At 44.1% G+C, this 20,121-nt stretch overlaps 1 protein-coding gene across 14 annotated transcripts in view; it reads right to left on the reverse strand.

Annotated features, from left to right (window-relative positions):
* The window catches only part of EPB41 (erythrocyte membrane protein band 4.1), a 145,036-nt gene that overhangs the window by 109,784 nt on the left and 15,131 nt on the right, over positions 1 to 20,121 (reverse strand). For 2 of the 14 annotated variants that reach the window (XM_080921122.1, XM_080921119.1), the window contains exon 1: positions 11,343 to 11,510. The exons of 1 other annotated variant lie outside the window; for it this stretch is intronic. The gene's annotated coding sequence lies outside the window, so the exon portion shown is untranslated. Of the gene's footprint in view, positions 1 to 11,342; positions 11,514 to 20,121 lie in introns of those variants that run through there. 11 more of the 14 variants (XM_080921117.1, XM_080921118.1, XM_080921113.1 and 8 more) reach the window with 10 other exon arrangements.

Below are 20,121 nucleotides of genomic sequence, written 5' to 3' on the forward strand. Positions count from 1 at the left end.
AGCTACCTTGATGTTCCTATGGCATTTAAAGAAATTTACAGTGAAAGGAACATAAGAAAGGTTGGAAGAATGAACTCCATAAAGCTATGTGTTCCCTAATGTGGTGTTGTGATAAAAAGAAATATGTATTTGCCCTTTGTTTCAGCTCCTAAAATTCTTGAAATCACCAGTAGTGCCTTTTCTATGCCTCAGAAATAACTGATGGCCAGACCTCCTGGAAAAGCCTGGGATGGGGGCTGCTGGTTAGTCCCATTCCTCAACCTCCTGGGAGAGGAAAAAGCCCAAGACCGAGTTAATTGCCAGTGGCCAATGGTATAATTAATCACAGCTGTGTAATGAAGCTGCCTGTCTAGTACGGGAGTCACAAGGCAAGCAAGGCACCAGGCATGAAGATAAGGATATAGAGGATGCGCCAGCTTCAGGTCGGCCATGGAACCACACACCCTTGCCTGTGCCACACAGAAGAGAGGAGCCATCTCGCAGCGCTGTTCTGTGATTTACTACAGCTCATGAAAATGTTTTCAAGTGACTACGTTGGAATTGATTAATTGTGTAGCAGAGGTTAACTGATGTGGACTTACGGTACAAAGGGAAAAAAAAAATCTAAGGTCTTCACAGAGTTCCTGCAGTCAAAGCCTGACTGCACAGGAAAACTAGCAAACAAACCATCGAAAAGCACAGGAGACAGGAAATAGCAACAGAAAAGTAAATCCTACCTCATCCATAAGAAAGGACCTCAAATGCAGACAGACTTGGCAGGACATGTAGCTCAGTGGTAAGGTGACAGTTTAACATGTTTGAGGCTCTGAATTCAATTCCTGGCCTTGGGGAGGGAGAAGGAGGTGTTTCCATCAAAGAAGTGAAAAGCCACAGAACATAGGAGAATTTTATCCAGATATCTGAAAAAGCTCTATTTTACAGAATATAAAAATCTACTGGTTAGGTCTATAGCACAGGCCTATAACTAAGCATGTGGAAGGTTAAGACAGAAATATCAGGGGAGGAAAGAAGGTAGACAGAATCGGGGTGTGTGTAAGCAGGAGGAGAAGATGGTTTCTCCATCAGAAAGTAGATGTGTGTTACAGGCCAAGCAAAGGCTACATCCCAAACATGACCACATCCTGAAGAGGGGTGGCTGTTATCTTCTAAGTCACATCACAGAGAATCGTGCTAGTAACTGCACATGCTTCTCTGTTAAATCCCTAACGTCTAAGGCTGTAAAATGGGAACAGAATGTTCCAGGCTGGTCTCAGCTGTGTTCTGCTTGAGTACTGAGAAGGCTCTCCCCTGGGACAGAAAAGGAAAGAGAAAGCCACACTCCCTGAGGTCAGCAAGGAAATCCCCAGAGGAAGGAGGATCTTTAGGAACAAAAGTCCTTCCTATGATCTCCAATTACTCTGCCCCACATACAAAAATTCTTCCTAAGCCAAGTCTGGATGATTCATTTTATTTAGCATAATAAAAAATGTTCTTTCCTAGCAAAAATAACATTACTGAAAACCTAGGTCTGACTCTAACATCACAATGCCCTCAAAATACTGGTGGGCATAGTACACCTTTAATCACTGCAGACTGGAGATAGAGGCATGTGGGCCTCTGGTCAATAGTGAGTTCCAGAACAGCCAGAGATGCAGAGAGACCCTGTCTCAAAAAACCAAGACAACAAGTGTATCCTGAAAGACTACTAATAGGAAAGTATGGAAGAGTCAGCCTAAGATAAAGGAGAAGAAAGGAGGGAGAAGGGAGATCTTCAACAAAGCAATGTAAATTCTTTGTGGGACTGGAGAGATGGCTCGATGGACCTGAGTTCAGATCCCTAACCCACCTAAAAGGCAGGCAAGGCAGGTGTGACAGCTCCTGTAATTTAAGCACTCAGGCGGTAGGCACAAGGAATCTCTACACTGGCTGGCTAGCTAGCTGGAACTGGCTAGCTCCTGGTTCAACAAGAAACTCTGCCTCAACAAATGTAGAGTGTGATCAAAAGGGATGTGCAAAGTCAACTTTGGACCTCCATACACATGAGCACGGACATACACACAAACACACACACACACACACACACACACACACACCCCACACTCATGAACTCACATAAATATATATATATATATATATATATATATATATATATATATATATATATATATATATATATATACACAAACCACACATATGTGCAAAAACTTCTTTGAGTACTGATAGCAGAGAAAAAAAATTGCCTGGGTGTGGTGGTTGGCACAAACCTTTGATCCCAGTCTGAGGCAGAAAGATCTCTGTGATTTTGAGGCAAGCCTGGTCTACAAGTATTCCTGAGTTACTCCCTACCTCAAGGGCTAAGACCCAAAGTACAATGTTACTAGAATAGATGTCCTAAAGAACCAAAAATTTTCTTGTTGAAAGTTTCTCTAAATAGAAAGAGAAGCCAGGATCAGGGTGGCACGAAACTTATTGAGGACTCAAGGCCAGAGAGCCAGGTGTCATGCTCAGTGAGAGACTTAAGTCTGATACTCAGCACTATGAAGAAAAACATTTGTCAGTTCTGTTTCAAAGAAAAACAGGAACATAATACTTCCCCCAAATGTGTAAAAAGAATAAACATGTGTACACTTATCATTTTGGTTAAATGATTGTTTTTATATATACTTTACAAAAAATGAGGTATTATATCTTTCTGAAAAGATTCAAGACTCTTCGGATTTCAGGTGGCTTGTCTAGAAGCCGCCTTGAAAAGTCAACCTCCCAGAGCAAACCCCTTCCTGTTTTTCAAGTATGTGTTTACCTTCTCATCTGCTTCAAAAGATAAAAGCAACAATGGGAACACCAACCACATAACTGTGTCCTACCAACCCGGAAATGAAGCTATAAACCCAGACTTGCTGTGAAATGGTCTTCAGAATACTCACACAGGCCAGCACACTCAAACGAAAGCTATAGAATTTACAGGATGAGTCTGAATGGCTTTTTATATAACCATTACCTATTTACACACAACAATTATGAACACAAAGATGTCCAATCTCAGTAGAAAAGGGTACAGGTAAGGTATAAAAGTATGAAGGCTCAATGCTACACAAGCCTAGCAACCTGAGTTCAGTCCCCAGAACCATACAAAGAAGAGAACTGATTTCAGCTTGCCTCTGGCCTCCACATGCAAACATCAGACACATGTGCATGTGCCTGTGCAAGCACACACACACACACCTACAATAGTAAAAAATTAAATTAAATAAAAAATATTTAGCTGGAGCCAGGTTGTAGTGGTGCATGCCTTTAATCCCAGCACGGGGGAGGCAGAGGCAGGTAGATCTCTGTAAGCTGGAGGCCAGCCTGGCTCCAGAACAGCCAGGGCTACACAAACAAAACCTACAAAGCAGGTCCAGCACAGCCAGGTCTCTGTTACACAGAGAAACCCTGTCTCAAAAAAACAAAACAAAAAAACTAAAACCAACAACAAAATGTGTGTGTGTGTGTGTGTGTGTGTATATATATATATATTTTTTTTTTTTTTTTTTTTTTTTTTTTTTAAAGAGCCTAGAGTGACTACAAACACCTACAGTCCCAACATTTCAGAGATGCAGGCAAGAAAGTCACAAGTTCAAACTCACCCTCAACTACACAGCAAGGCTAGCCTTGGGGGGGGGGGGGTATATGTGACTCTTCCAGGAAGGAAGGAAGAAGGAAGGGAGGGAGGAACAGACTGGGGGTGGGGGAAAGCCAGCCACTAAAAAAAAGAAAGAAAGAAAGAAAACAAAAACAGAGATTATTCTCCTTCATATCCAAAGTTAGATCTTATCAAGGAAAAAGAGGAGTAACATTTATTTAAAATCTCTGTATGATAGGCACATACTATGCATGTATTGCCTAAAATATGATTATTCTCATTTTACACACAAAAAGTACAGTTATAGAAAAGTACTTTCAGAAGACAACAATCACTAAAAACTCATCAGCCTTGACAGGAGGTTTACATCCAAAGCTCCTATCCCTGTTTGCTCATGGACATGTTGAGTAAGCCAAAGGTTCTCAGTAAGGACTTCACTCCTAATGCCAATTTCCAATTGTGTAATTCAGGACAAGTTACTTAACTTTTAACTTGTTACCTAAACTGCCAAGTGAGATTAATAACACCCCAATAACCTGTGGTGAGGCTTAACTGTGAAAATCATCACAGCCAGGAATCTGGTGTCTTAAGTATTTCACAGACAAGGATGTGGCTCACAGTATAGCCTAGCATGTGCCAACGCCTCAAAAAAAGTAAATACTTACATTTAACATCCTATATTTAACTCATAGAATGGATAAAATGTTACAGATGTGAATTAACTTGCCCATGGCCACTACTTAGAGTGGTTCAAGTGGAATTTTAAAAAAAGCATTCACCCCAAAACTGATACTCTTTAACAGCTACATTGTATCTACAAAGTATAAAGCACACAGCCTGAGACATGTAAACAATCAATGTGCGCTGGCATTACGTACCTGACACTAAGCAGGCCCCAGCAAACACTATTAGCATAGAAGAGCCAGGATGTTACCACAGGTTGACTCGGCTTTTTCCTAAGTATGTGCCTTTCCACACCAACATCACTCTTACACTTCTGCACGTGCCTGTTTGGTCCTACTAATACCAGATCACTAAACTCCTTTTGGGCAGCATCATGTCCTCTACATTCTTTTATGAGCACATATATTCATAGGCCCCTGCTCATCATAGATAATATACAGTAAGTGAATGAGTGTACCACTCCTTCTCTCAAAATCCTTCCAAGAGCCCAGTCTCTTGCCACACATGTTAGGAACCCCAGTGGTTATGCTCTACTCCAAATAAACTATAATCCTGTAAGCCTAATTTTAGGAACAAATCAGGGAGGAGAAATATAAGGAACCAGATTTAGCATGAACGGGGGAAACCTGAGCATTAGACCAGCGACCAGAGCTCATTATCTTTCTTTTCTTTCCTAATTTAAATCTTCAGATTCATTTTCAAGAGCTAACAACATCTGTAACCCCCAAGGATCCATGGATGGCTAAAGCCAATGGGAAAAGGTAATTAGAAACAGGATATTCACAATGTCAAAGTCTCTCCACAAATACTAAAATCATAAACCACTACACAGAAATCTGTCAATTACTACTTTAACTAGGTGACCAAAATTAGCAGCATTAATTGTGGGACAGCCTGACATTATGAACTTCCCAATGTGACTCAAAACAAGGAGCACAACGTCACACAGAAGACTTGCCAAAATGTTTAACCTATGTCTAATCAAGCCTACAGAAATAAATCTCCAGTTTATAGGAAACAAAACAAAGAGAAGAACAAATTAAACACAACCACAAGGGAACAATCAAGTACATTCAGAATAGAACATTCTACAACCAGCTGGCACTGAGACTTATCAAACTACACAGGTAAATCCTGTTCTAGATTAAAGAAAACATGACCAGATATTTACGCTTAAAAGTCTAACGACCACTGCCGAGACGGCTCAGGATAAAAAAGGCATTTGCACTGCAAGTCCAGAGACATGAGTTCAATCCCTGGAAACTACATAAAAGTGGAAAAAGGAAAAACTGGCTCCACAACGTTGTCTTGGACCCCTGTATATGCACCCACACAAACGCATCAGACACAAGCACATCACTAAAAAAAAACAAAAAAAAAAAAAAAAAAAAAACATCTAACCGGGGAACCTGAATGTGGGTTGTGTATTGACTGGTACTGTGGAACACTGCTACCATTTTAGGTACATAAAGACATGTTATCCTTATGTAGGATAACAGCATAGTCTTCAGAAATATATAGCAAAATGTTTTGGGAGTACAAAGTGCCATAACTTCTCCAACTTTCTTTCTAAGAAGATATACAGGACAGATGAAGGAAAGAAGGAAGGAAAGAAAGAAATACACATCTAGAAACAGAATTATAGCACAGGTCTTAAATCTTAATTAGCCTGACATTCATATCACTGTTTGCACCCAGTTATAGGTCTAGCTAATACACTAAACCCTATCTGTGGGGGAAGGGGATACTACTAATCCTGTGCTCTCTAGAAGCTGACAGCTGAGTACCGGTATCATATATCTGGCAAAGAACATGCAATGCTACAAGAGTTCAAAAGAATAACAACAAAACAACAAACCTTCGAAGAAAAAGATACCTTTGGATTTCCTGGCCCTAAGTATGTCTCCTTTAATATTATCTACTTGGTAACAGCGGACTTTTTTCTACCTTACAAAACGATCAGAGACTATGGAAACATAAAACTCATGTTTTGCCTGTAAGGAACACGGTATGGTTTTAAAAATAAAATACTGCTTCCATTTCCACTGAAAAAAGCTACTAATAGACTATGTGGATGTTCTCGCCTCCCAGAGCAATTGTGTTATTTTGAGTGTTGAGAATACCAAGAAAGCTGGAAGATTTAAAAATAACCTAACAAAGAGCTCATTCCAATACCAGATGGAAAGAAACTACTCTAAAGACATGTGAGTGGGAGGACATATATACAATATCATATGACACCATGCAAAAAAGGGTTTATGTAATTACGTAATACTACTAGGACTGGAGGGACCCTGCAGGTAGGAAGCGAGCAACACTGTCAATTCTCTGAATCACTTCCCCACCCCTCAAAAGAGAGAGAATGGGCAAGAAACAGAAAGAAAGCGAAAAGGAAGGAGAAAGCCTTCGCTGTAGGGCTGTGTTCATGTGTCCCTCTGACATGCTGAAATGACTGCCAGGTAAAATTTGAGGGCTTTAAATACCTGGAGTCCTTGACAGTCTGCCTGTGTGTCCATATGGCCAAAAACAAGGGATGGGAGGGGTGGGTATCTAGTGCATTAGCAAGGTGAAATGCCCGTCATGTGAATTCGTGTAGTGCTTCAAACTGGTAAATTAAAGCACACAGAAAAACTCTGTACTGAAACACACACACACACCTTACTTGGCATGTAAGCTAAAATAGCATTTCTTTTAAAAATTATATATATATATACTCAAACACACCCCTATGACTTCACTGTGAGTACCAGTTTCATGTGGCATTTCTGGTAATTAAGCAAATGCTCCAAGACTGAAGAGGAGGCTCCCTGGGTACAGTGTGCGGACCTGCGTTTTGGATCCCCGGCACCCACACAAATGAGTGGCCATGGATGGAGAGCAACTAACAGTTATGAGGCAGCTACTGGTTAATTTTCTATTTTATCAACATAAACTCATGATCACAGTTTTCCCATTTCATCAGCCAATCCTCCCTCCCCTTCCAATTCCTTGGCCAAGACTCCTGTAAGCATGCCTAAGCTCCATGCTACAGAGCTGAAAACAATTCTTGCCTTTCTACACAGATCACTCTGGGAATCAAGAACGACTGGAAAGCATCTAGATTAGCGAAAAGGAAGTGGTTCTAAAAATCCGCAGACATGGAGGGTAAAGAGCAAGAATTCAGTAAACAACGTCTAATCCGCACGCATTTATCTCGGAGCCAATGAAGAAACAACTAAAAACACAGAAGTGGTTTTCATAAATGAAATAGTAGATTAAAAAATACAAAAATAAGCAGCTGCAGAGATGGCTCCGTAATTAAAAGCACTGGCTGCTTGTACAGTGGACTCTGGCTTGGTTCCCGGCACCCTCACTGCAGCTCACAAACAGGTTATCCCAGTTCCAGGGGATCTGATACCCTCTTCTGTGGACACCAGGCATACATGCAGGCAAACACTCAACACACACGAAATAAAAACAAAATTCAAAATATAATGAAATGAGCACAATGCTAGAATTTCTATAATGAAAGGACATTAGAGGTAATAATCAATTATAAAGAGAGAGGGAGTATTTGCACATCACACCCCCAGTTTCTCTATTCGGGCTGGATATTTACTTTCAACTACCTTGGAAAACATTGACAACGATTAATATGTAAGAGATATTAAAAGTCCCCTCAAGGGCTGGAGAGATGGCTCAGCCGTTAAAGGCTAGGCTCACAACCTAAAGTCCCCTCAAGTCATTTTTAGCATAATCTAGTCACACAGTGTGTTTTCTTACTCTCAAATAATTACTGGGTTTTTTTTTCCCCTAAACACTTCAAGGTGTTTGAAATCTTATTTAAATAAAAATAATTCAAATAAGTGTAAACAAACTTTAATCATAATCTAATTCCCTCACTACACACCTAGAACCGGTATTTGAAGCATCAGCAAGCTTGCTCTGAATAAGATCACTCATCTTCTCGTTTCTAATGCCTCCAAATTCTGAACAGTACTCATTGCTATAGTTTCCCTTTATCCTTCTCACTGTGCATTCATTAAGTAGCAGCCGAGGAAACCAAAATACTAATCTAACTCAGTGTGCTCTCCACAGTAACAGTTATACTGCATTTTACCAAACACACCATGAGCTCCATAAAAAATTAAAAAAAAACCACATGGCAAAGCCACAGCACAGGTGACACATTAGGAAATATAACTAACAAAAAATAACACATACCCTTGGCATCCGGCTTTCCCTCTAGCTAAAAGCTATCATAAACGTATCAAAGCACTACCATCTAGTAAATTCTGGATTATTTCATAAGTAATGTCTGTAATTCATCAACAAAATGGGGAAATCCTTGCAAAAATTTCATCTTTGCAGATTTTTACCCAGACCCAAAAAAAAAAAAAAAAAAAAAAAAATCAAAACCATTCATAAGAAAAGAGTGGTTGAAACTGTGATTGCTCACCTCACAAAACGACTGATGTCATGCCCTGGGACCTGGAGGGGAAAAAATGTGTCCTATAGAAGTAGTGATGAGTCCAAATCTGCACATGCATTTGACAATCATAAATCCAGTAAGACTCCTGGAAAAGTACACTGGCAACTCTACCAGTGAGCACCAGCCTGTTCCTTAGATAACAAGTTAACAGACTGACTCTAAACATACTGATTTCAGAACCACATGAAATCATGACATGATCACCAATTTTATATATTCAAAAAAAAATATGTGGATGGGGTTGGAGAGGTGACTTATCAATTATGAGCACTGGTTACTCTCCCAGAGACTCTGTGTTTGATTCCCAGAATCCACACAGGACCTAACAACTGTTTGTCACTCCATTTCCAGATCTGACACCATCCCACAGACATACCTGCAGGGGGGCAAACACCAACGCACATAAAGTAAAGATAAATTATTTTTTAAAGATAAAAATAATGAGAAAATTCCATCCATCCCAACAAAACTTATAGGTAGCATATTTTAGATCCCAATCTGATGACAGGATGGTACCCCTACTCTGACCTCCAAATGTACCCGGCATACACAATCTGATAATAAGGTATCTGCAGAAAATCCAAGAATCTCGCTCGTGGCTCTTAGTGTCTAGAACAACTTAACTCAGAAGCTTTCTTAAGAACAGAAGGAAAACAAATAAATAGCATCTTAAGTGCACTGTCTCTCAGCATATGGATTTGTTTGAAAAAGATCATGAACTCTGCAACTGGAGAGATGGCTTAGTGGTTAAGAGCACTTGTTGCCCTTGCAGAGGACATGAGTTCAAGTCCCAGAACCCACATGTTAGCTAACAACCATCTGTAACTCCAGTGCCCGAGGATCCAATGCCCCTCTGTTGACATTCAAAGGCATCAGGCATACAGAGTACACAGACATAAAATTAAATAATTTTAAAGCCCATAAACCCTTGGGTGGTAGTAACCTCTGCCTATAATCCTAACGTTCAGGAGCCTGAGGCCAAGGAAACAGCAGTTGAAGGCCGCTATGAGAAACACACTGAGTTTGAACTTTATGACCATACCCTGTCTCAAAACAGACAGAAAGCATACACACTGGCCAACCGTTAACTAAGGAATGAGAAAGCCAGATACAGACATTTCAAATCTGTTAAAGTTGAGCCAGGTATGATGGCTATGGTGCCGTATAGAATAGGACAGTGGCCAGCCATGATGCTATATGCCTTAAAAGGCGGGCCATCTCCAGCCTGGTCTATATAGTGAGTCCTAGGATAGCAAGGACTACATAGAGAGATCCTGTCTTTAAAAAAACAAACAAACAAACAAACCCCCAAAGAGGGAGAAAGAAAAAGAGGGGAAAGTATAAACTTCTTCAAAAAAAGAGCAAAATTAAGATGAAAAGGATTACATAAAGGATATGTATACCCTGCTTCACTAAAAGGATCAAACCAAATGCAAATATTCTGCCAGGACTAAGAATAGGAAAACAGTAATGAGCAACTGCATGGAGTACAGTTTATCCCCAGGAGTGTATAAACTCACTATACCAACGCAAGACACAAACGTAACCATTTCTTGCAACTTTCCCTAAAAACAGAAGGGACAAAATAGCAACTGTGAAATCACCCATACTAAAATACAAAAAAACAAAAAAACCTCCAGCATCTCTGAAAAACACAGAAAACCTTAGTCTCTACAGACTAGTCATTTTTGTCTCAGTACAGTTCAAGGATGGATCAACAGAATGGCAACTGCCGTCCTGTGGCCAGAAACCAGCTCGTCAAGGATTTGTTTCACGTGAGACCACTTTCTCTATAGGGACCGCCAATCCCCGGGGAGGACGACCTGTTTGGGCAGAAGCTCCCTCCAGGAGGATCCACCTGGTAATGAAACGAGAGGGTGAGCCTAGCTCCAGAATCTCCACAGGTACAGGCAGCCCAGCAAGCCAGGGAAAGATTTCCAAGCCGACAGATGCGCGAACTGAAAAAGGAGGTCACGGAACTGAGAGAATAGCATTAACCCTTGGCTCGCTGGGACCCTGAAGATCGCGGAGCAAATCATTGGATCGGAAGGGCTCTGAGATTGGATTGGATTTTTCTAAGATGCAGGGTCTATGGCGGGAAGGCCTGGGAGTGCTGTGAAGCTCCCCACGCCCTCGAATGACTTCTCGGGTCTGCCCAGCTTCCCCATCACCAAGGGGCTCGCTGCGCTCCGCAGCGGCACCAGCACCTTCGCGGTCCACCGCACCGCTGCCCACCTGGTTTCCTGCCAGGGCTCCCGCCCACCGCACGGTGACTGACAGGCCAGCGCGGACTGGGGACCCCTCCGCGGGGAGACACCCCACGCCTAACTTTGAAACGCGCCCCCCCACCGCGCTCTCCTCGGCGGCGCCCGGGCCGCCGCCCCCTCCCCGGGCTCCTCAGGCCGCATCCCACCTCCAGCCCCCCGACTCCCCGCGTGAGCTCGCGCCCCGGCTCCGGGGCCTGCAAGGAGGCTGGAGACAAAGGCTGCGGCGGCGGCGCCGCGGACGCCCGGACCGTCCCCTCGGGGCCAGCGCCGCCGCCCCCCCCCCCACCGGCTCGCGCGCGGCCATCTCGCCTCGCCTCACCCGGGGTTCCGGGCCGGGGCTCCCGCGCCAGCCGCAGTTTCAGCCCGACGAACAATAGCAGGAGGCAGCGCCGGCGTCCGAGGCTCCGGCCCTCTGCGGCTCCCGGGCTGGCGGGCTGCAGGCTAGCTGACTAAACCCGCCGGCGGAGGGAGGGAGCGAGGGAGAGAGAGAGCGAGCAAGCGAGCGAGCAGCCCCGGCGCGCGCCCTCCCGCCTTTCCTCCGCGAGACGAGGCCCGCGCGGCCCGCGGCCCGCCCGCGCCCCTCCCCCCCGGCTCGCCACAACATTGTAGTAAATTCCTATTGGGCCGTGCCGGAGGGAAGGAGGGGGCCGGGCCCGCGGCCCGCCAGAGCATTGGCTGAGGCCCGGTTCGGGCTCCCCGCGTCTTACCTCCCCCTCCCCTAGAGCGCTAAGGAGAGGGGAGGGGAAGGGAGAAGGGAAGGGGAGGGGAGAGCAAGGGGCTAGCTGCTGCGCGCACGCGCAAGTCGAACCCGGGCTGGGGCTGGAGACCTGGAGGTTCTGGTCTCCCGAAGCACGAGCGTGAAGAATGGGGCCCCTAGTGCCTAGAACGAAGGTGAGACCTTTCTCCCCATGGAGGGCTTGGGAAGAAGCCGTGATCTGGGGGTCTCGGGGAAGGCGGAATTCACGTAGATGCTGCTGACCAGATGCATCTACCCCAAAGGAAACATTTCGTTTAGTAACCTCAGGTAAGTCACTTTCAGAGCCTCAGTTTACCTGTCTACTAGCATGACCATCTCTAAGGCTCCCTTCCAACCCTGACATTCAGTGTGACTTTACCTTCCTGGCAGCTATGTTAAGACCTGAAATGGAATCTTCAGTGTTGAGACCATGCCAAAGATTTCACCTGTCTTCTGTCTTCATTTAAGATTCTCCCATTTCTGCCTGCCATCCACGAAATTATACATATAGCCTCTACGATCTGGTCTCCAGATGAATTTAGGGTGGCTCTGAGAAGTGCACACGAGTATATTTCTCTCTCTAGAAGTTTCAGAGGCCACTTGACCCTTCTACTTCCTGCCAGGCTGATGTCTGAACAGGCTGCCTCCCTCCAGAGCAGAAAGAAGGTTCTGTTGGAAGCGCATACTTAGAAGATAAGACAGGTCCTGCTATTTCCTTTGAGAGATGAGGAAACCAAAGCAGAGAGGCTGAGCCCTTGCCAGGATCAGAAACCAAGCAACCTGACATCAGAGCCCACACATGCCAGCTAGACTGCCTACTGGTGTAAAATCAAAGCCGGTTCACAATCTCGGCTCAGCCTCAGAAATCAGACTGCTTGGATTCAGTGCTCAGTCTCGGCCCTCTCTAATTGTTTTTCCTGCTTTGTGCCTGGTGTCTGAACCCATGAAAATAGAATAAAGGTTGGGAGTGGTGGCACATGCCCATAGCCCTAGCACTTGGGATATGACAAAAGTTAGGCAAATCCAAGGCCAGCCTCCACTACAAGTTTGAAGCCAGTCAGGACCTCATGAGACCTACCTATAAAAAAGGGAAGACAGCAGTCCCACCTCAAGTTACTGTAACAATTAATTTGTTAATTAACGAATAGATCAGCAGAGCTTAGAACGATGCCTAGGACATAGTAAGATGTGGTTCAGTGTTAATTCTGTTACTACTACTTAGACTAAAATATCTGCATAGTAGGTAGATAAACAGTCAACTGTCATCAGGTCTGAGGACATTTACATAGTATCAGAAGACATAAAACCTGATGAGGACCACCAGACTAGCTAGAACAGCCCGCTCCCACAGCCTTCCTCTGTCTTTCACAGTGTTTGCCCCGCCACGCTGCTTCCTATCTACTGACGATTGTAAATACCTCAAGTTGTAGTCTGGATCCAGTAGACTGTAAGCTGGAGAGGACAAGGACTTCGTCATTATCACACAGAGAAATGCTGCCATTTAAAATATTTTTGGACCCGTGAATGGCCTGTCCTCGTTTTATTAATAAAAGACTCAAACTGGTTAAGTGATCTGGGCCTAGGAGCACCCGTTCATTTGTTTTTAAATACCCTGGCTCCCTGCTTTGAGCTCCTAGGTTCAGCAGTGCGTCTGATTAGCAAGTTCTAATGCCACCGCTTCTGGCCTCTCGAGCAGGGGATTCTGGTACCATGTAGGATGGATACTGAAAACCCATCACCAGAAAGATCATTTCCTCCATGTTATCCAGGACATTCAGAATGTGGACCCAATGCTCTGTGTCCTAGCCCATGGCACTTCATCCTTGGGGATGCTTAGAGAATCATCACCCTGGAAAGAAGTATAGGTCTTAGGCTAGCAGAAAACTTGAGAAACAAGGCCAGTGTAAATCACACCTAGATTCAAAGTGTTGCCCAACCATACAGCAAAATCTGTTGGTCTGAGTTTTAAAATCCCAAAGTCCTGGATTCCAACACTGACTGGTCTCTCATTCCTAGCTGGGGATGAAAGCATGTGTAAAGCTCTATCTGTGCAGGAGAGATTTTCTTGTCAGCGTACACCATCACCTGTTAAGTGTCTTATCTCTGAGTATAGCTGAGCTCACCCCGTAATGAGGACTAGGGATATAAATAACACCCACTAAGAAGACAAAGAAACCTCTCTTACTCCTGGGCTCATCTGCCGAACCAGACACCCAGTCTCAGCTCACCCTGTGGAAGCTCTCATTAGGTACCAAGGGTAAAGGTCCCAAGCACAATCTCTAGGGCTAATTTCCTAGGCAGAAACACATTGGCTCGATGCTTACATCTGGGTGATGACTGTGCCATGCTGCAGGTCCAGGAAAGGGTCCCTCGGGACCATCTCCATCCCATCTGCCAGCTGAGCCCCATCACTAACTCCCCAATACAACCCTCTTGCTTCTTTCTAGGGAATATAGACCCTGCTAGCTGTCTGTTAGCCCCTGGAGCGGTCAAGAGCTCTAAGATTATAAATAAATAAATAAATAAAGGTATGAAAGGGGTCTTAATCCTTCCCCGCTGCAAACTGAGCTCCTGCAAACACAAACACCAGCTGCATGAAACAGGATGAAATGAGATAGTGAAATTGGGGTAACCAGCGTGAAGAGTCAGGGAGGGGAGTCAAGGCCACCAGGGACCTGGAAGGGACGGGATTGAAAGGAAGGGGGACGGGAACAAATGGAGTCTAATCCATGCTCAAATCTGGGTCGAGGGTGGATTAGGGACGCAGCCGGCCTCAAGCCCCAGTGATAGGGCTCATGGAGAATGTTCATCTGAGGCAGGCTTTGAAAAGCTGGGCACATCAGCAAAATGTTCTGAACGGTCATAATGGAATAAAAACCAGCCCTTACACTGTAAGCTATTTTTTGAAACTACAGACTCGCAAATGCTAGGTAACCATCCTGCCGCTTACCTATGGTTTAACTCTGTAGCCTAGGTTGGCCTGTAACTCAAAGTAATACTCCTGCCTCAGCCTTATAAGTAGCTAGGAGTGTAAGCCTGGCAACTTTAGGCCTTTTAAACAAAAATGATAAACCAAACAAAGTATATGGAGATGGAAATTACTATTAATAAAAGGGAATATCATCCTAAGGGGATATTTTTATTAGGAGTACTTGAATTCTAGAAAACACAGTTAAGAATAAATGTAGCAAACGAGAAATATAAATCACATAAAGTCACTAATCAGAAATGTAACCACCACAAGGTTCTGACGTAAAACTTTCTCTTTGAATACCTTTTCCCACATGGGCACACACACACAAGTTTATACACGCATACATTTTCACTTACACATATGAAGTTTAATAATAGTTGCTGCTTTTTTAGGTTAAAATGATTAAATATCACAAAACCATATGCCTCAGCCTACTGCATCTTTGTTTTGTGTGCATGGGGTTCATCCGTGCTTGTTTGAGCCTGTGAAGACCAGAGTGTGACTTCAGATGTCTTCCTCTCTCTTCCACCTTTTTCTCTCACTAAACCTGGGACTTACTGTTGTGGGTAGACCAAGCTGGCCCATGAGCACCTCGGATCCACGGTCTCTGCCCTCTACCCTCCCAAGCCCCCAGCCCTGAGATTTCAGGTACCACAGTGCTGCAGCCTTTACATGGGATCAGACTCAGTCCCCATACCCACTGAATATCTCCTTAGTCCCTCAGTCTAAAGTACTTTTGGTTCTTGCTGCTGCTGCTGTTGTTTTTGAGATTAAGTCTAGCTATGTGGCACCTGCTGGCCTAGAACTCACAGAGATCTACTCTGTCTCATGAGTTCTCGGCAGGGATATTTGGTGTTATTCTTGGTTTTGTTTGTTTGTTTGAAGACTTATTGTGTGGAACTGACTTTTCACTTAACAACAGATTACAGTAAATCTTTCAACAGTACTACAGATGTTCTGTAATTTACTTAACCCTCTTGTGGCAAAGTTAGGTTGTTTCCCGTTTCTTCTCTCATAAATGATACCTAACCACTACCCCTTTATATAAACTGAACCTGTGATTATTTTTTAAGAGTACACTAAACATAGCATGTTATTTCTTTTAATTAAAGAATGCAAGGCTGCCCATTCCCATCATTTCTGAAACAAAAGAAGTTAGCAATATGTTTGTATAAGATTGAGTCTTTCATGTTTTTACCTCTTTGACTTAATATAATTTTTTTCAATTAAAAATTCTCTTAAAGGGCTGGAGAGACGGCTCAGTTGTTAAGAGCATGCATTATTCTTGCAGAGGACCTGTATTTGGTTCCCGGGACCCATGTCAGGTAGCTCATAACCCCCTGAAACTCCAATAAACAGCTGTGCCTGTGCCCGTTCCTATACGTGTATGTGAGAGAGAGGGGGAGTGGGGGAGGAGGAGAGGGAGAGGGGAAGGGAGAGAGAGAGAGAGAGAGAGAGAGAGATTTTCATGTGCATGTGGAGGCCCAAATTTGATACTCAGTGTCTTCCCTGATTACCCCCACCTTATGTATTTATATATTTATATACTGAGGCAGAGTTTCTCAAACCAACCCCAGCACTTCCCAGTCCAGCTAGTCTTGCTAACCAGCCTGGTCCTAGGAGCCCCTCCCTGTCTCTGCCTCCCAGGAGCTGGGATTCTGTGTGTCACCAAGCCTTCCTGGTTTTCATGTGCGTTCTGGGGATCTGAACTCCACTTTGCCTACTGAGCCAGCTCCCAGCCCCTGAACTAGCAATTTTAAAAATCAAACTTTATAACATAATACAGTCCTAATAAATACTAATTTGAAGGAGCTTGTGGGGGGGCATGCTGGTCTCAAACTCACTGGGATCCGCTTGCCTCTGCCACCAAGTGCTGGAATTACCACCACACCTCAGCTATTGATACTGATTTGATCTTTACAAACTGAAGAACTCTGTGGGAAAACACTAAAAGCCTTTGTTTTGTGTAACTAAGCGAAGAATGTTTCCGTAAGAACAGCAAACTTGGTGCAGCACGTTCAAAACACTGCGGTTTATCACACGTCGGAGCCCAGGTGTCTCAGACAGGATTCACTGTCATCAAATGGGCAAAGTGAACCTGTCAACTGTTCAGAGCCCAGACTAAGGTGAATCTGCACAGTGCCACCAACACCCCAATTCCTGACACACCAGATTCTGAAACTGATATTTGGTTGTTAAGGGTTCAGAAATCTACCAGTGGCAAATTTTTGATGACGCTTATCTAGTTACACAGTCATATGTTGGGCTGCAATCTACAGATGGCTCAGCGGTTAAAGGTGTTTGCCACCAGGTCTGATGACCTCTGTTCGATCCCCAGGACCAGGTGGTGGAAGTTAGAAAGAGACCTTTATAAATGATTTACTATAGGGGATGAGGGGAGGGACTGTGTGAGGCAGGGGACTGAGAGGAGGTGGGGACAGTGATCAGGATGTAAAATAAATAATGGGGAAATTTATTGTAAGAATTGGTGGTACAGATTTATATAGTCAATGTCTACACGGGTGGCTAAGGCATGAAGATCAAATTTTATTTATATATATATATATATTTGGAGAAAGCTTTCTTTATTTAAAGATTATTTATTATGTATTAAGTACACAAGTACACTGTAGCCATCTTCAGACACACCAGAAGAGGGCATCAGATCTCATTATGGATAGTTGTGAGCCACCATGTGGTTGCTGGGAATTGAACTCAGGACCTCTGGAAGAGCAGTCAGTGCTCTTAACCTCTGAGCCATCTCTCCAGTCCAAGATCAAATTTTCAAGATCTACCTGGACTACAAAGTGAATTTAAGACCAGCCTGGGCAACTTAATGAAACCCTATCTCAAAATATAAAAACAGCACCAGGGCGAAAACTCATTGATAAAAGTACTTACACAGCATGCACAAGGCCCCGGTTTCAGTTTAAAATAATACTAATACTTTTCTATTGAAAAGAAGTAACATTAGGATTGATATGTAGCTTAGTGGCAGGATGTTTGCCTGGCATATACAAGGACTTGTCCCCAACACCACAAATGCACATACACGAACACACTCACACACACAATAAATGAGCTTCCTGGCACATGCCTACAAAGGATTGTAAGTGTAAGGGTACAAAGTGAGTTCAAGGCCAGCCTGTGCCATATAGACCTTGCTGCAACCCTCCTCTGTGCCCCACAAGTCTAAAAACAAAAACAACTACATGTGTGAGGGATTTAGAATGTATTACTGCATTTAGCCCGATAGCAACCCTTTGAAGAATTACTAGTGTCAGTTACATATGAGGAAACCACAGCTTAGGATGCTAGGTGACTTGCCCAACACCACACAATTCAACCAGTCCTGTCTGGTGCCACAATCCACAAAGCCACTGAGATGACGTGAATGAGAAATACTGACTTCTGCCCAAGACCCTAGAGAAAGGCTGTTGGGGCTGCCTCTGATTGTAACCCTGAGTCATCTGAAGAAGGAACCAAGATCTGACTGACCTCCCATGACCCTCCTCAATCCTCTTCTCCCAAAGCCAGAATGAGCCAGGTGACCCTGATCCTTCAAAGCCTTCAGCTCACTCAGGCTTAACCCACTATACCTCTCCCAAGAGCAGGGAACTCCCTTGACAGAAGGTTTTCCAGGGACAGAGAGAGGGGCCACCTGACACCTGCTCACAGGGGCCTTTCTAAATCTGGAAAAGCCGGCCTGGCCCAGCCCTCAACTGAGAGAAGAACAGAGAGAAGATAGAAGGAACAGAGGGACTAGATTGAGTATCCAGAAATGGCTGTTTGACTTGCTCTAAGAGTTTCTAACACTGAGGAGCAGGACAGTCCCTGAGCTATCCAGAGAGCAGCCAGCTAACTTCAGTTTTTGATGTTCCATGGTGTAGCTGGGGTGTGTCAGTGTGGGAGACAGACTGCAATAAGAAAGCCTGCAAATGAGCTACAATGTTGAAATCTGACTGTGTGACTCAGGGAAGTCATTTCCCCGGTATTGGCAGTCACCACACAGTGGTAAGAGAACTCAGAGGACATCTTCTGTTCCTTACTACAGATTCCTTTCACTGCTTTTTCCCAAGGCCACCATCTACATCCCTTCTCCAGAGGTGAAGGACAAGCTAAACCCTACAGCCAGGAAGCATAGAAGCACTTCAGCTGGAAGATGTAGCTGGTCTTGGCTACATTGTGGGTTTTCTTTTTTCCACCCTCTTTATCCTCCCAGTTTCTTCCCTATCACTAAATAGGAGAGAGAGAGAGAGGGAGGGAGAGGAAGACAGAGAGAGACAAGAGACAAAAAGGCGGACAGAGATCTGAATCTAATTTCTTTCTTCTTCTTGTTTCTTCTTCGAGCGAGCTCAGGACTACTAACGGACATCAACCAACCCTCCCCCACCCCCAACACCCAAACAATGAACCACCACCAACTCTGCCTCCTGGGGCCCTAGCATTATATACCCTCTGAAAAGTTTCTAGAATCCCAAACAACAGGAAATCACAGAAACTATCTGCAAACTATCTGGCAAAACCAAGCCTCTGCTAGAGCATGAGACAAATCATCAGAATTCTCAAAAAAATATATATATATGTGTGTGTGTGTGTGTGTGTGTGTGTGTGTGTGTGTGTGTGTCAAAAGAGGATTAGAGATGGGGCTGGTGAGACAGTTCTGCAGATACCAACACTTGCAGCCAAACCTGACATCCTGACTTGGATCCCCAGACCCTATATAGGGGAAGTTCAGAATTAACACCTATAAAATGTCCTCTGACCTCCATAGGAGCAAGCACAATAAAACAAATAGATAAGTGTTTAGAAAAATCTTTTAAAAACCACCTTAAAGACAAGGTGTTCTTTTTTTTTTTTTTTAAGTTATTTATTTTATTTATATGAGTACACGGTTGCTGACTTCAGACACCCCAGAAGAGGGCATCAGATCCCATTACAGATAGTTGTGAGCCACCATGTGGTTGCTGGGAATTGAACTCAGGACCTCTGGAAGAGCAGTCAGTGCTCTTAACCACTGAGCCATCTCTCCAGCCCAAGACAAGGTGTTCTTAAAGCATCGAGGAAGGGCTGAGTGTCACCCGGTTGCCGGGCACTTGCTGGCACTTACTAGGCACTTGGGCACATTCACAGCCCTGGGACATCCAATCCCCAGCACCAAAGCCAGAAAGTTAGAGGGGAGGGGAGGCATAAACTAGATGGCTGGGAAACAGGATGTGCGTCCTCACATTTGCCGGCACAGTTGGGTTCTGGTAAAGACCCTCTTCCTAGCTTGCAGACATCCTCCTCCTGTGTCCCCACATGTCAGGGACCTTTCTAATACTTGTCATCTGTCATAAGGGGCCTCACGTTCATGATCTTCAGCCCTCCCTACCACCTGCAAATGCC

This window comes from Micromys minutus, assembly GCF_963924665.1.
Source record: "Micromys minutus genome assembly, chromosome: 9".
NCBI classification, from domain to species: domain Eukaryota; kingdom Metazoa; phylum Chordata; class Mammalia; order Rodentia; family Muridae; genus Micromys; species Micromys minutus.